Source organism: Lissotriton vulgaris, chromosome 8 (genome assembly GCF_964263255.1).
Source record: "Lissotriton vulgaris chromosome 8, aLisVul1.2, whole genome shotgun sequence".
NCBI lineage: Eukaryota > Metazoa > Chordata > Amphibia > Caudata > Salamandridae > Lissotriton > Lissotriton vulgaris.
Window position 1 is genome coordinate 1288219417 of NC_141696.1, and position 12902 is coordinate 1288232318.

The 12902-nt window shown below is 45.9% G+C and overlaps 1 protein-coding gene across 3 annotated transcripts in view; it reads right to left on the reverse strand.

The window, feature by feature from the left end:
• PARP4 (poly(ADP-ribose) polymerase family member 4) overlaps positions 1 to 12902 on the reverse strand; it is a 1988214-nt gene that overhangs the window by 1533862 nt on the left and 441450 nt on the right. The window lies entirely within an intron of this gene.

The window sequence follows — 12902 nt, forward strand, 5'->3', positions numbered from 1 at the left end:
GGAAGTGAACTATCTTGGTCACTGTATTAAGAGTCAAGGTGTTTTTCCTAAGTCGGAATTGGTCACATCGATTGATAACATGGTAGAGCCCGTGAATAAAGATGAGTTATTATCATTTCTTGGGATGGTTGAGTTCTATGGGAAATTTATTTTACATTTTGCAGATAAAACCAAGAACATGAGGAGACTCACCGCTAAAAATTTGATTTTTGATTGGTCGGTTGACTGTAAAAAAGAATTTGACGAGATAAAGAATGAGTTGAAAAATGCTCCATGTCTTCAAGCATTTGTTCCTGGTCTGCCAACGTATATATATACAGATGCTAGTGATAAGGGTCTAGGAGCTGTTCTGGTACAAAATAAGGATGGTCATGATTCCCTTATTGCCTGTGCGTCTAGATGTCTTCGTGGTCCTGAGCTCAATTACTCTGTAATTGAAAAAGAGTCATTAGCTATTTTCTGGGCACTTAAAAAATTTAAGAATTTAGTTTGGGGAACAAAGTTTGTTGTGAAGTCTGACCATAAGCCCCTGAAGGAAGTTTTTTGTAAGAAAGGGCTAGATTCCATTTCATCAAGAATCAGAAGATGGATAATATCATTACAAGAGTTTGATTTTGAGGTGCAATATTTGCCTGGTGTATCAAATAAGGCGGCAGATTGTTTTTCTAGACTAGTCAAAGGAAATGATCCGAAAAATGAAGAAATAAATATAGATGAGGATGATTTTCTGGATGTTTGTGAGGTCACTGAAGGTGTTGTGGGAAAGGATGAGTGGAAGGAAGAGTTGAAAAAGGATGATGAGTTGTGCAAAGTTATATCTTTGATGAGGGATAATAAGCGTCTAGAGAAACCGTGGTCTTTGGTTTCGCATGAATTATCTTTGTCTGATGATCTTCTCACACGAGGTTTGAGACTAATCCCTCCCACTACTTTACGAAAGAAATTGTTGTTACATGCGCACTCTGGCCATCAGGGTATAGTAAAGACTAAAGAGATGTTGCGCTCCCAGTTTTGGTGGCCTGGCATGGATATGGAAACATAACGAATGGTAAGAGATTGTGTAGAATGTTGTGCAAGTGACAAAATTTTGAAAACTAGACAGATGCCAATGGTTTGTAGAGCTTTACCCAATCATCCTTGGGATGAAGTAGCCATTGATATATTGGGTCCTCTATCCTGTGTTTCTGACACTCCTTATCTTATTGTTCTAATTGACCTTTATTCCCGTTGGATTGAGGTGTGTGCTGTAAGTGAGATAACTTCAGGATCTGTTATTAAATTTTTATCTGAAATATTTATGAGGGAAAGTTTTCCAAACAGTATTTTGTCAGACAATGGCCCTCAGTTTTGTTCGGCACAGTTTGATGCTAATCTCACTAAATGTGGAATTTCACACAAACTGTCCTCTTTGTATCACCCTGAAACTAATGGGGCTGTAGAGAGAGTAAATAAGACACTAAAAGAATGTATTCAACTTGCTAGGGTCAATGGCTTAAATTGGAAAGATGCACTTAGAGAAAGAATTGAAGCCTACCGGAACTCCCCTCACTCTACCACTGGTAAGTCTCCTTTTGAGTTGTTCAAAGGAAGAGCACCCAACACACTATTGTGTCCTGGTTGGATGGATCTAAACAAAGGGTTTGTTGACAATCATATTGGTGTATGGAGGGAGAGGGAGTTAGAGAAGCAAGCATGTAGAAAGTCTTATTTTGATAAAAAAAAATGTGTTCGTTTTCAGAAAATCCATGTAGGTGATTTTGTAAAAATAAAGGCACCTGTTGGGAGAAGTTCATGGTCTAAGTATACCAATGTCAGACCTGTTATCAAGGTATTTGATAATGCCATTAAGACTCAAGATGGTCGGATCTGGAATAAAAGTAGAGTCGTTGTAGTTAAATCGAGTAATGCTTCTCAAGATGATTCTGACACTGTTTGTGATTTCTCTTCTTCTTCCCGACTCCCTTTGTTCCATTTCAACAATGCCACTTCTTCTCGCGTGAGAAGTCAGAGGTTACGTAGGGCACCCGCTTATATGAACGATTATGTTTGATCATTTATTGTTCTCACTTTTAAGTGTGATCTCTGTATCTTCTTTATATTTTTCTGTTTTCTTATTTTTGTGCTTATGTTCTTTATTATTGTATAAGAGGGAGATGTGTGATATATCGCTTTGCTCAGTTATACTTGGTTCCTCTTAGAATGTTGTTCTCACTTGTGATGCCATCCTTAGAACACTGTATGGTTCGGATTTGGCAGTTACTGCTTGGCTGTTCGTGGATGAGGATAATAAATTCATCCTGCAACTTCTGCTGACTACTGGAATTTGTTATTATAAATATTCAACAACTTTACAATGAGCTTGGCCACCACCTTCGGAATCAGTGCCAGAGGAGGAAACGCATAGGCGAACATTCCTGTCCACTCCAGCAGGAGAGCGTTCGCTTGCGTCCCTGGCCGGTGGAACCTGGACGCGAAGGCGTGGCGTTTGGCGTTTTCGTCGTCCGCGAATAAGTCTATGTCTGGACGACCCCAGCAACAGAAGAGTTCTTCGACTACTTCGTCGTTTAGCACCCAGTCTGGCTGATCTTCGAAGTGCCTGCTGAGTGCGTCCGCTTTTGTGTTTAGCTCGCCTGGAAGGTGTACTGCCACCACCGACAGTCCCCGAGCCAGAAGCCAGTGCCAGATTGTCTGGGCCTCCTGAGACAGAGGGCGAGATCGAGTTCCTCCCTGCTTGTTCAGATAGAACATAGTTGTAGTGTTGTCCGTCTGAACCAGGATTTTGTCCGTTGTTATTGCTGGAAGGAACGCTTTGAGCGCCAGATGAACTGCTCGAAGTTCCAGCATGTTGATGTGGTATGTCTGAAGGTTGGTCGACCAGCGACCCTGAATCTGAAGATGACCCATGTGAGCACCCCAGCCTTCTAGAGATGCGTCTGTTACCACAGACAGCGAAGCAAGAGGTTGCTGAAAAGGGACTCCCTGCAAGACATTCCGAGGGCGAGTCCACCACTGTATTGAGGTCAGTGCTGCTTGAGATAGGATGATTCGATCCTCCCAATCTCCAGTCGCTTGGTCCCACTGATCTTCCACAGACTCTTGTAGAGGTCGCATCCTCAACCTGGCGTTCGGTATTAGGAAGATGCAGGACGCCATGGAGCACAGTAGAGACGCTACTTCTCGCACCTTTGGACGAGGAGACTGAAGTAACTTTCTGCATTTCTGCCCCATGGAAGATAGTCTCTCCTGCGAAGGAAACGCTCTTCCTAAATTTGTGTCTAGAACTGCTCCCAGATAGTGGATAGTTTGCGTGGGATGCAGGACCGACTTTTCTGTGTTGACGTGGAGGCCAAGCCTGTGTAGCTGTTGAAGACACAGGTGACAGTCTTTGGTGGCTTGACGAGGGGACGGACTCTTCAGGAGCCAGTCGTCTAGATATGGGTACACAAAGAGACCTTTTTTGTGCAGACATGCCGCTACCACTGCCATGCACTTGGTGAATACCCTTGGTGCGGATTTTAGTCCGAAGGGAAGCACTTTGTACTGGTAATGCTTGTTCCCTACCAGAAATCTCAAGTACTTCCGATGACCTGGTGTTATAGGAATGTGGAAGTACGCGTCCTGTAAATCCACCGAACACATCCAATCTCCAATTTGTAGATGAGGACATATCTGATGAAGTGCCAGCATGCGAAACTTCTCTTTGACCACCACCTTGTTGAGGGTTCGAAGATCCAAAATCGGTCTGAACTTGTCCTCTTGGTCTCTTTTGGGGACTAGAAAATACCTTGAGTACACTCCTCTGCCCCTTTGGGATGGGGGTACCTCTTCGATTGCGTTTTTCTTTAAGAGGGCGCTCACCTCCCTTTTGAGGAGGTTTAGATGGTACGAGCGAGTCTTTTTTGGAGGAATCGGTTGTGGTCTCTTCCGGAAACGTAGCGCATATCCATTGCGCAGTATATTCAGCACCCACTGATCTTTTGTGATGCTGACCCACTCTGCCAGGTGTTGCGAAGCACTTCCTCCCACTGGAGTGGGTAACGGCGCCAGAGGAAGCCACTGCTCAGGCCTTGCCTCCTCTAGGCGTGGTAGAGGACTGATGATGTCCGCCTCTGCCTCTGCCCGATTTTCCTCCTCTGTATTGCGCCTTCCCTTGTGGCTTGTTTTGAGACCATTGAGGGGTTTGAACCCTCTGTTGGCCTCCCCGGTTCTTGTTGGTCTTGAAGCGTCGCTTGAACGGCTCTTTCTTTTTCTCCAGACCAACCGCCTTCACTGTGTCCAATTCTGTTTTCATGCGGTCATTTCCTGATCGGCATGTTCCCCGAATAGTGAAGATCCTGAGAAGGGCAGATTGAGGATGCGTTGCTGGGCATCTGGTTTGAGACCAGTTAGACGCAACCAAGAAGATCTCCTCGCACATACCCCATGTGAGTAGGCATGTCCTGCTAGAAGGGCGTTATCTGCAGATGAACTAATCATTTGGTTCGCCACCAAACAGCCCTCCGTCACGGTTTCCTCAAAATCCTTCTGGTCCTCCTTGGGCAATTTCTCTTTGAATCGCTCCATGGAGTCCCATAGAGCTCTAACGTACCTGCCGAGAAGTGCTGATGCACTAGAGACTTTCAGGGATGAAGCTGCTGTGCTGCACACCCTGCGTCCCCAAGAATCTTGGGTCTTGCTGTCTTTGTCAGGAGGAACTGAAGAAGAAGGAGCGACTGTGTGATTCTTCGTAGCTGAGGCTACTATAACTGAGTCCGCCGCAGGCTCTCCTTTAACAAAGATTGGATCTGAGTCGGCCGGCCTATACTTTTTCTGGATACGTGCCGGTACCGCCCTGATCGTTGCTGGCGTGAGGAAAACCTCTTTGATTGGGTCCATTATCCCTGGAACCAATGGGAGCAAAGGCCGTGAATATGATTTGTGACGAAGGGTCTCAAAAATCACAGTTGTGGAAACTTCTGGAACAGCCATTTCTATTTGAAGTTTGTGAGCCCCCCTTTGTAACACGTCCAGGTATGTGTTGACGTCGTCAAGCGGGGAAGCTCTGGAGCGAGGGCTGTCCGCCAGCGTTGGGGAGTAATCCCCTTTAGAAGATTTCTAAGAAGATGAGGAGGAGGATGATGGAGTTCTCCTTCTCCTGTGACGAGATTTCTCCTTCCTCACTGGCGATCTTCTCGGTCGTTCTTCCCTTCGAGGAGAACGTGATTCTCTTTGATGCTCCCTTCGTGGAGATCTCGATCTCTCAGTCCGTACCTCCCTTCTCGGTGTTCGAGACCTGGGATGCTCCCTCCGTGGTGATCGGGAGACCCTGGGGGTATGCGACCTTTCCACTCTCCTTTCCCGAGAGCGTGATCGGTGCCTGATTGGACTCTGTCTGTCTGCCTCTTCTATCAGTCTCTGAAGAGGTGACCTGTGGAGTGGGCTTACATATCTTCGCAGCCTCTCTGTCGCTCCAGAATCCTTCCACTTGCTCAACGGAGCATTCCATCTTGGCGAAAGTGTTGTCTTTCGCTGGGGCAACGGACTTCTACTCCTGGAAGAGGACCTCGATGAGCTAGAGGTACTTGAGGAGGAATGGTGAGAAGCCGATTGCGTCACCAGAATAGTTGAAGGCACTGAAGGAGATTTTCGTCTCACCGGTGTTGGAAGACGTCTCAAAAGTCTTTCCCTTGACGTTGAACGCCTCTGCGGCGTCGACGGAGTGATAACCTTCGACGTCGAACGCCTCGACGATGACTCGTGTTCTCTCGACGTCGACCGGCGATGTCGAGCCGATGACGGAGCCTTCTCCCTCGACGTCGAACGGCGTTGCCCTGCCTTCGACGGAGGTCTCGACGTCGAACGGCATTGCCCTGCCGTCGACGGAGGTCTTGACGTCGAACGGCGTTGCCCTGCCGTCGACGGAGCTCTCGACGTCGACCGACGTTGGTCTGTCGGCGACGGAGATGGACAATCGACGGTGTCCTGTCGTCGACGGTGCCCTTGATGTCGACCTGGCATGTGGGGACGGCGGAGGATCGGACATCCTCGACGTCGAGCGCCGACGCGCCTTCGACGATGATCCCTTCTCGACGACGATCGTCCGAGGGGGCTCTTGTTCCTCGACGCCGAGCGCCTCCGTGGAGACGTCGGCGGAGGTGTCACACTCTTCGAAGCCTGTCGACGTTGAGACGGCGGCGAGTGTGTTCTGTCTCTCGACGCCGACCGTCGCCTGGTTGACGGCGGCGGAGTTGACTTACGTCTTGACGCCGATCTTCTCGTCGACGGCGATCTCGTGGCTTCTCTCGACGCCGATCGTCGCCTAGTTGACGACGGCGGAGCTTTCTTCGACGTCGGTGAACTTCTTTTCGACGACGATTTCCTCATCGACGCCGGTCCCGACGTCGACGGAGCTTTTTCTCTCGAACTGTCCATCAGATGCTGTTTTTTCAGCGCCGAGCCCGGTGCTGAGGTTGATGGACGCTCTGACTTGCCTTTGGAGGGAGTTCTGGGTCTCTTTGAACTCTTCCTCTCTGTAGATCTTCCCCTCATGGATCTCTGGGCCAGACCATAGAGCCTGTTCCTCTCTCTGTCTTTAAGAGTTCTGTCAGACAGATTTTTACAATGTGAACAGTCTTTAGGATCATGATCCTCTGGCAAGCATAAAATACAGACCTCATGAGAGTCCGTTTTTGCCTTCTTGTGGCCACAAGAAGGGCAATCATCAAATAATGAGGGCATCCTGACAGGAAAACCTCACAAAAAATCGACTGCTAAGCAGTTATTTACTTGACCCTGATGTTAAAAGTCAAAGTAAATCAAAAAATTGTTCTTTTGAAGATTTTCTGACTGAAAAAGGCAGAAAAATGTGGAGCTGTGTATCCAGGGTCCTTCCTGAAGGAGCCGGAAAGAACAACTGACCTAACTGTAACCCCTGAGGCATGATGGGAAGCTAGGGGCAGAGGTGCCTTAAAGGCACAGCGTCAGTTTTGGTACATGCAGCTACAGGTTAGCTTTTCAGTCCTTTTAGACTGGGTATTTGCAATGCAGCCTGGGAGCTGTATATGCTTACAGTGTGTTATAAGAATTTCTACTGCTTTCTAAGCATTAAAACAGTTTCTAAACAAGCATTGGTGTTGTTTCTCATGTTTCTAATGCTAATACACATGTATGGTGGAAATTCTGCACAGCATATTCCAGCTCTACTGTTTTATTTGGCTGCAATTGCTTAATTTTATATATATATATTTATATATATATGTATATGTATATGTGGGGCACATATAATATATTGTTTCCGGGGTCCCGCGCATGGGCGGGAATATTCTAATGCTTATGACTTTGATGAGGATCCCCTGGAAGAGAATCTCTGTTTCACACATAGGTATGATCAGATTGATAAGGATTTTCTGGATGTCTGTGTAAGAATCAGTGAGGGCACCATTTCCACTGGCCTACATTTTATGCTATGTTATGTTATATGGTTTATAGAGCGCACAGCTGCCCCAGTAAAGAGGCGTCCCGGCGCTAATCCCAAGTGAAAAACAGAACTGAGGGCAGAAAAAAACGGTAGGGGAAATTATTTTCCAGGAAATAAAAGTGTTTTGACAACTTTCCTAAATTGCAACATGTCCTTCAACTCCCGTATCTGGGCAGGAAGGGAATTCCATAACTTTTCTGCTGCTAGAAAACGGAAGGAGCGGCCACCTGCTCTGCTACGGTTGAACCGGGGAACTACCACCAGAATTCTGCCCTGCCGAACGCAGAGAACGCGCAGGCACATACAGGTTCAGCAGTGATCCCAACATTTTAGGGGTAGACAGTCTAAGGATTTTAAAAGAGATACACAGGGTCTTAAACTGTATCCTTTGAGCTACAGGAAGCCAGTGAAGTTTCCGGATGGAGGCAGAAGTGGGACTAAAGCGTGGCAGGCCTATTAAGGCCCTCGCGGCCGCATTTTGAATACGTTGAAGGCGGGCAATTTCCATCTTATTAGCGCCTAGAAGTAAGGAGCTGGCATAATCCAGTCTGGACAGTACCGTAGACTGAACAATTAACTGCCTGGTAACTGGATCGAAAAATTTCAAGACTGGTTTAAGGCTGCGTAAGATTCCAAAGCAAGTAGCGGCGACCTTATTTGTTTGGACATCAAACTTAAGCTCCGAGTCCAACCAGACTCCCAGATTCTTCACTTCAGTCTTAGGTGTAGGGGCTGCCCACAAAGTAGGTGGCCACCAGTGGTCACCCCAAGGATCTGCGTTTCTTCCCACCAGTAGTACCTTCGTCTTGGCAGCATTCAATTGGAGACCGTTAGCTGTCATCCAGGCTGCTACGGCGGTCAGACCCGCTTTGAATCTAATATGGTTGATGGTAGAGCCTTATGTAAGGGCAACCACTAGCTGCGTATCGTCAGCATAAGAGACGATGTTAAGATCCCACGTTTTAGCGACCGCAGCCAGTGGTTGGACATAAAGATTGAAAAAGGTGGGGCTCAAAGCCGATCCCTGCAGAACACCCTGCTCAATGGAACACGCCCCAGAGAGGAAAGGAGGAGTGGAGACACGAAACGTTCTATCGGTCAGGAAGGATCGAAACCAAGCGAGAGCCATATCAGTGATCCCTGCCTCCTCAAGTCGATGTAGAAGGATCTGGTGGGAGACGGTGTCAAAAGCGCACTGACATCCAAAAGGATCAGTGCCGCCATTTGACCATGGTCCAATGTGGAGCGGAGATGCTCCGTCATAGCCAGAAGCGCTGTCTCCGTGCTGTGGCCGGCACAGAACCCATGCTGGGTTTCGTCCAGAGTGTTGTTGGTTTTGAGAATGCTGGTAAGAACTAGATTCACATGAGACTCTGCGATTTTAGCCGCCCAGGGCAACAGGGATATAGGCCTAAAGTTTTCTGGCTTTGACGGGTCTAGAGTGGGTTTTTTAAGTATGGGTGACACCCATGCCTGCTTCCAACTGGCTGGGACGGTAGCAGTAGAGAATGAGGCATTGACAAGACTATATAGCTGGGTCAGGCAGAGTAGAGAAGATTCTAAATTGGGCCGGCCTCAGAGGGTCTGCTGGCGAGACAGATTTAATCTGCCTTGTATACTTGTCAAACTCTTCCCTAGACATTTCAGGGATGACCGATATCTTAGCCATAGAGATAGGCCGAGAGACCGGAGAATAGCTAGGTTGTGGTCCTGGGTTAAAGGCTTGGTAGATACCCCGAATTTTATCGACGAAAAAGGAAGCCAGCTCTTCACATTGGACAGCTGAAGTGGGGCAATGCTGACAGGTTTTTTAGAGCTAAGTTCCTTAAGGATCTTAAAGATAACTTTAGTCGGGTTAGCACTAGCCTCTATTTCGGAGGCATAAAATTCCGCTCGCACCCTACAGATGGCTTTATGGTAAGTCTTGAGCTCCTTTACGTATCTGACCTTACTCTCTGAGGAGTAGTCCTTCCTCCATACACGCGCCTGTTTTTTACACTTTTTCTTCAGACTAGCCAGGGTTTCGTTATATCAAGGATTAGCATCTAGCATGCGTTCTTTGCCCCACCTAGCAGGTATAAGGGTGTCAAGTGCCCTGGTGAGCCAAGTACAAAATGCTTCATATCCTGTCTCCACATCCGAAAAAGGGCCCAGTGGATCAGCGTCCAGCAATGCATGAAACTCCTCTAACCGGAGTTTGCACCAAGGTCTTTCATGCGTGGCTCCTTGGGTTTTACAACCTGTAGAGATATGGGTACAAACAGATAACTCCACTAGAAAATGATCTGACCAAGCAATTGGCGTAGGGGTGGTGGTTCAGGAGTCTTCTATATTAGTAAAAATGAGGTCCAGGACATGGCCTCCTGTATGTGTGGGGCTTTTAAATAATTGAAGGAGCTGGAAGGCGGCTAGGTCAGAGGTCAGGGTGCGGACATTCAGATCCTGCTCTAAGTCAAAATGGAGATTAAGATCCCCTAAGATACTAGAATTTGCTGACCCTACAGCGTATGCCTCCACCAGCTCCAAAAGGGAGATGTTGAAGCCATGCATGGGTCCAGGGGGCCTGTATATTAATAGCTCTGCAAAGGTGAAGTGGGTGTTGATGGTGATACTAAAATAAGCACATTCACCCCCTTTCATCTCCCTTTCATCAAATAGACAGGTAAAGCTTGATCTTACCACCACAGCAATGCCTCCGCCTCTAGTGGCTCTGTTTACCAACTTAATAAAGTAGCCCGGGGGTAGCGCAAGATTGGCAATGGTTATGAGATCATCTCTCATCCATGTTTCTGTCATAAAAAGGATATCCGGGGTTTCATCAGCTAAAAGGTCGAACACCTCCGCATGATGCTTCGGGAGTGACCCAACATTCAACTGAAGCACTTTTAACCATTGTTGCGGAGGGGAGTTCAGAAGAGCTTCTGACATGACGGGGGCCGGGAGAGTGAGTTGGGCACAAGGGCAGGTTACTGGGCCGCTTAAAGGGTCAAGCGGAACCAGACATCTCTGTGAGTTAGATGGGCACAGACTAAGCAACTCCTCTCTAGAATAAACAATGTTAGAAAGGTGACTGCAGGGAACAGTATATTACACACCAGCAGCCACCATCCCCCCAATCTAAAGTGGAGTATTCTGTATGGGGAGCTATTGAGGGCTAAACGAGATTGTAACACTAATTGGCGTTGGAGAAAGAGCAGAACATAATGATGGAAAGGTTAAGAGGAAGAGGTTTTCCTGAAAAAGTTCTGAAGGTCGCAAGAGAGAAAGCAGAGGCCCAAGATAGAGTAGCCCTGTTGGTGAAAAGTCCAGATACCAAGAAAAACAGTAATGACATCAGAATGATAACAACCTTTAATGTGGAGGCAATGAACGTACGTGAAACTCTTAAGAGACTCTGGCATATAGTCAGGAATAACCCAGTAATAGGATCCTTGATTGACATTCAACCACAGATAACATACAGTAAAGAACATCCCCTTAAGGACATGCTTAACAAGAGCTATATGGGGACAACCAAGTAACACAATTGGATACAACAGCAGAAAGGCTTCTTCAAGTGTGGGAAATGTAAGGCCTGTAGTACAAGCAAAAACAAGAAAGCATATCCACTATCAACGGGGAAGACAGGGAACATAAAAAAGTTAATAAACTGTAATACTGATTTTTGTGTGTATGCAATTTTGTGTCCATTTGCGACAATGTACATAGGTAGTACGATCTTCCCTGTAAAAAACGAATCCTAGAGCATATTAGAGCAATCAAGAATGTTGATCTGAGCTACTCCACTGCATGACACTGGCTGAAATACCATAACAAGGATGTTAACAGCTTTTCATTTTTTGGTGTTGACAGGATGCAGCGAACACCAGAGGGGGAGATCGTTAAAAACAACTGAGAATTCTGGAGTCACAGTATATTATACTCCTCAAAACTAAGAGCCCGTTCGGGCTGAATGAAGATGAGGACCTGTTTGTCCACATTGGATGAGTACCCCTACTGATTTATTGACGTTTATTGCTTTTATTGTGTTCATGATTTCTCTGTATGTACTGGAGGAGGGCCCTCCACCTTGACGCAGTATCAGCAGGTTGGAAAAATTCACAGGAAGCATAGCGTGCATCTACCCCTTATCAGTGTGACTTAACACTAACCAAGAAAACTTTATCACATGTTACTTTGAACTGCACTTTTGGCTGGTACAGTACCTACTATATGTCTCTGTCCGCTCACAACAATACATTATATTTGTTCAGTGGCACCCACGAGGGAATCCTGTAATCATGTTAAACCTTCCGGTTAGACTGCTGTGGCCCAGTGAACCTGCCTTTCGCTGTTGTGTCTGTAATGTAATTTACACCTGTCACCCACCCATCACTGTGTCTGTAGTTAGGCCCCACTCACTTTTGAGTGTTTATATAGTTTTTATCTAGGGTAGATAAAGTGGTATACCCATAGGTCATCTTATTAGAGTTATAGGAAGATTGACCTATAGAACTATTCTTTGAGGACGTGAACTATTGGATTCATAAAAAAATATAGACCAGAATTTCAAGGTTTTATATGAGGCCACTTGGCCATCACCATATAGAGCGTACGAGTTTGCACCGGGCTTGGCGACCAAAGCAAATTGGAAACGTCAGGTACTATCCTTCCTAATCCACACAAGGAATAATTAAAAAAAAATTATTTGCACTCATGTAAAAAAAATGTTTTTTACTGCACTTTGGTATACAATTTTGTATGTTGATAAGGTGGTCCATACAATCATGCATTATAATCAAATGCCAAAAGGTAGCTCTCCTTTTTTGTGTATAGCTCGGGAGTACACGCAAAATGTATAAAAGTCTATCTTCATTGCCTATGCATGAATCAGTCCGCATTGGTCTTTCTTCTATGTTTTTTAAATACACGTTAAATGGTGGATTCATAAGTAGTAAAGTTGGCTTGTGAAAAAGACTGTTCCAGTCGAAACACGTCACCAATAACACCTTTAGGCATATTTTGGTTTGCCTATGACTTGGGATGGATTTTCAAGAAATGTATCAAATCTACTATCTTAGTTAGTTAAGCTGTGGCATGCCTGAACATCCAAGGTGGGGGAAAAGTTAGGGATGTGCGGTGAAAAAAAGTGTTTTCACATTTTAGCTCCCATAGTAAATTTAGCACTTTTCAACGGCTCAACCCGCTTAATCAATTTACAGCGAAGCAGGCTACAAAGTTGAAATTTACTCAGAAAGCGTGCTTTTGTTTGTTAGGGTGCAAATTAATAGTTTTTGAGATACAAGCATTTTAAGATGTTGCCTAACAGGCTATGAAGGATTCATGTCTTTGTATTTAATTGACGATTTAACTTTCAAGCCAAGAATCCTGAATCCTGTCAATTACATGTTGGATTGTGTAGGAAATGTGATGGGCTTAATTAGAGCTCTGAATTTCTTTTCTAACA